Source organism: Schistocerca serialis, unplaced genomic scaffold (assembly GCF_023864345.2).
Source record: "Schistocerca serialis cubense isolate TAMUIC-IGC-003099 unplaced genomic scaffold, iqSchSeri2.2 HiC_scaffold_228, whole genome shotgun sequence".
Classification (NCBI taxonomy): Eukaryota; Metazoa; Arthropoda; class Insecta; order Orthoptera; family Acrididae; genus Schistocerca; species Schistocerca serialis.
Genome location: NW_026047793.1, coordinates 27,501 through 31,558, shown reverse-complemented (window position 1 = coordinate 31,558; position 4,058 = coordinate 27,501). Strand labels below are relative to the sequence as shown.

At 58.6% G+C, this 4,058-nt stretch overlaps 3 non-coding genes across 3 annotated transcripts in view; all 3 read left to right on the top strand.

The window, feature by feature from the left end:
- The first annotated feature begins 749 nt into the window (after positions 1 to 749).
- On the top strand, positions 750 to 2,658 carry LOC126444115 (small subunit ribosomal RNA). The gene has a single exon (XR_007582427.1). It is a non-coding gene; the product is annotated as a small subunit ribosomal RNA (ribosomal RNA).
- Positions 2,659 to 3,011: 353 nt separating this feature from the next.
- Positions 3,012 to 3,166, top strand: LOC126444112 (5.8S ribosomal RNA). The gene has a single exon (XR_007582425.1). It is a non-coding gene; the product is annotated as a 5.8S ribosomal RNA (ribosomal RNA).
- Positions 3,167 to 3,354: 188 nt separating this feature from the next.
- The window catches only part of LOC126444110 (large subunit ribosomal RNA), a 4,239-nt gene continuing 3,535 nt past the window's right edge, over positions 3,355 to 4,058 (top strand). Inside the window, exon 1 of the ribosomal RNA XR_007582423.1 lies at positions 3,355 to 4,058. This exon is cut by the window's right edge and continues 3,535 nt beyond it. This is a non-coding gene — a ribosomal RNA (large subunit ribosomal RNA).

Below are 4,058 nucleotides of genomic sequence, written 5' to 3'. Positions count from 1 at the left end.
CGCCCGGCGTGCTGGCAGCGCGGTGCGTGGGCGCACGCGCTACAGCCGGCTGGTGGGGGCGGCCAGTGGCAGGCGCGCCGGCCGACGGACGCGGCAGGCGGCGCAGCTGCGCGCCGGCGCCCCCTGCTCGCGGCGCCTTGCGGCCAAAGTAGGTCCTCGCGGGCCCGGTGCGAAGCGCGGTGGCCATCTGCAGTGTGCTGGTCCGATTGAGGACTGTGTGCGCTGAGGATGCGCCGCCGCCCGGCGCTCGGCGCCGCGACGCCGTCTGCTGCTCGGTCGCCCCAGCGGTTCTCGCAGGTGGTTTGTATCGCAGCTGTGCGGACGTGTTGGCGCGTGCGCTGTGCTGGGAGAGTTCGCTTCGGCACCCAAGTGGGGCTTTTGTCCTTCTGTGGCGCTGGCGTTGGAGCTGCCGGTCACCGTAGGTGGCGCGTGTTGTCTCCCGCCGGCAATGCCACGACAGCACGCTCCCGGGCCTCTGTCGGCAGCGGCAAGCTCAGTTGGGAGCACGGGTGGTCGCACCTAAAGCGTCTACTCGCCTAACTCCGGGCGATTGCGCCTCTCTCGAACCCGACCAAGTACTTAGGACGGCGCTGCGCGCCGCCGGGACCTGAGAGGGTTTCGAGGTGTGTTGTGCAGGGGAGCTCAGCCTCCTCCTGTTTGCAGAATAATTGAGCGGACGCTTGCGTGTTCGCGCGGGCCCCCGGGACACACTCCCGGGCGGCCGGCTGCTCAGCTCTAGTTGACGCAGCTCCCTGGTTGATCCTGCCAGTAGTCATATGCTTGTCTCAAAGATTAAGCCATGCATGTCTCAGTACAAGCCGCATTAAGGTGAAACCGCGAATGGCTCATTAAATCAGTTATGGTTCCTTAGATCGTACCCACGTTACTTGGATAACTGTGGTAATTCTAGAGCTAATACATGCAAACAGAGTCCCGACCAGAGATGGAAGGGACGCTTTTATTAGATCAAAACCAATCGGTCGGCTCGTCCGGTCCGTTTGCCTTGGTGACTCTGAATAACTTTGGGCTGATCGCACGGTCCTCGTACCGGCGACGCATCTTTCAAATGTCTGCCTTATCAACTGTCGATGGTAGGTTCTGCGCCTACCATGGTTGTAACGGGTAACGGGGAATCAGGGTTCGATTCCGGAGAGGGAGCCTGAGAAACGGCTACCACATCCAAGGAAGGCAGCAGGCGCGCAAATTACCCACTCCCGGCACGGGGAGGTAGTGACGAAAAATAACGATACGGGACTCATCCGAGGCCCCGTAATCGGAATGAGTACACTTTAAATCCTTTAACGAGTATCTATTGGAGGGCAAGTCTGGTGCCAGCAGCCGCGGTAATTCCAGCTCCAATAGCGTATATTAAAGTTGTTGCGGTTAAAAAGCTCGTAGTTGGATTTGTGTCCCACGCTGTTGGTTCACCGCCCGTCGGTGTTTAACTGGCATGTATCGTGGGACGTCCTGCCGGTGGGGCGAGCCGAAGGCGTGCGACCGCCTCGTGCGTGCTCGTGCGTCCCGAGGCGGACCCCGTTGAAATCCTACCAGGGTGCTCTTTATTGAGTGTCTCGGTGGGCCGGCACGTTTACTTTGAACAAATTAGAGTGCTTAAAGCAGGCAAGCCCGCCTGAATACTGTGTGCATGGAATAATGGAATAGGACCTCGGTTCTATTTTGTTGGTTTTCGGAACCCGAGGTAATGATTAATAGGGACAGGCGGGGGCATTCGTATTGCGACGTTAGAGGTGAAATTCTTGGATCGTCGCAAGACGAACAGAAGCGAAAGCATTTGCCAAGTATGTTTTCATTAATCAAGAACGAAAGTTAGAGGTTCGAAGGCGATCAGATACCGCCCTAGTTCTAACCATAAACGATGCCAGCCAGCGATCCGCCGCAGTTCCTCCGATGACTCGGCGGGCAGCCTCCGGGAAACCAAAGCTTTTGGGTTCCGGGGGAAGTATGGTTGCAAAGCTGAAACTTAAAGGAATTGACGGAAGGGCACCACCAGGAGTGGAGCCTGCGGCTTAATTTGACTCAACACGGGAAACCTCACCAGGCCCGGACACCGGAAGGATTGACAGATTGATAGCTCTTTCTTGATTCGGTGGGTGGTGGTGCATGGCCGTTCTTAGTTGGTGGAGCGATTTGTCTGGTTAATTCCGATAACGAACGAGACTCTAGCCTGCTAACTAGTCGCGTGACATCCTTCGTGCTGTCAGCGATTACTTTTCTTCTTAGAGGGACAGGCGGCTTCTAGCCGCACGAGATTGAGCAATAACAGGTCTGTGATGCCCTTAGATGTTCTGGGCCGCACGCGCGCTACACTGAAGGAATCAGCGTGTCTTCCTAGGCCGAAAGGTCGGGGTAACCCGCTGAACCTCCTTCGTGCTAGGGATTGGGGCTTGCAATTGTTCCCCATGAACGAGGAATTCCCAGTAAGCGCGAGTCATAAGCTCGCGTTGATTACGTCCCTGCCCTTTGTACACACCGCCCGTCGCTACTACCGATTGAATGATTTAGTGAGGTCTTCGGACTGGTACGCGGCATTGACTCTGTCGTTGCCGATGCTACCGGAAAGATGACCAAACTTGATCATTTAGAGGAAGTAAAAGTCGTAACAAGGTTTCCGTAGGTGAACCTGCGGAAGGATCATTACCGACTAGACTGCATGTCTTTCGATGTGCGTGTCGTGTCGCGCAACACGCAGCTACCTGTACGGCTCGCAGTAGCCGTGCGCCGCGTGCGGAACCACGCGTTCGTCTCAAAACTAACGGCAATGTTGTGTGGTACGAGCGCTGAAGCGCTGGAGCGGCTGGCCTGCGGCACCTGGCGCCTGGCGCCGGTTTTGAATGACTTTCGCCCGACTGCCTGTCCGCTCCGGTGTGGAGCCGTACGACGCCCATCGGCCGTGAGGCCGTTGGACACTGAACGCTGGAACAGGGCCGCCACACGCCTCAGTCCCGCCTATGCAACTGTCTCGAAAGAGATGGTGGAAACTATGAAAAGATCACCCAGGACGGTGGATCACTCGGCTCGTGGGTCGATGAAGAACGCAGCAAATTGCGCGTCGACATGTGAACTGCAGGACACATGAACATCGACGTTTCGAACGCACATTGCGGTCCATGGATTCCGTTCCCGGGCCACGTCTGGCTGAGGGTCGGCTACGTATACTGAAGCGCGCGGCGTTTGCCCCGCTTCGCAGACCTGGGAGTGTCGTGGCCGCCTGTGGGGCCGGCCGCGTCTCCTTAAACGTGCGATGCGCGCCCGTCGCCTGGCGGTTCGCATACCGGTACTTACTCGGTAGCGTGCACAGCCGGCTGGCGGTGTGGCGTGCGACACCTCGTACAACGACCTCAGAGCAGGCGAGACTACCCGCTGAATTTAAGCATATTACTAAGCGGAGGAAAAGAAACTAACAAGGATTCCCCCAGTAGCGGCGAGCGAACAGGGAAGAGTCCAGCACCGAACCCCGCAGGCTGCCGCCTGTCGTGGCATGTGGTGTTTGGGAGGGTCCACTACCCCGACGCCTCGCGCCGAGCCCAAGTCCAACTTGAATGAGGCCACGGCCCGTAGAGGGTGCCAGGCCCGTAGCGGCCGGTGCGAGCGTCGGCGGGACCTCTCCTTCGAGTCGGGTTGCTTGAGTGCAGCTCCAAGTGGGTGGTAAACTCCATCTGAGACTAAATATGACCACGAGACCGATAGCGAACAAGTACCGTGAGGGAAAGTTGAAAAGAACTTTGAAGAGAGAGTTCAAAAGTACGTGAAACCGTTCTGGGGTAAACGTGAGAAGTCCGAAAGGTCGAACGGGTGAGATTCACGCCCATCCGGCCACTGGCCTCCGCCCTCGGCAGATGGGGCCGGCCGCCCGCGCGGAGCAATTCGCGGCGGGGTCGTGTCCGGTTGCCTTTCCACTCGCCGCGGGGCGGGGCCGTTCCGGTGTGCGGTGGGCCGCACTTCTCCCCTAGTAGGACGTCGCGACCCGCTGGGTGCCGGCCTACGGCCCGGGTGCGCAGCCTGTCCTTCCGCGGGCCTCGGTTCGCGTCTGTTGGGCA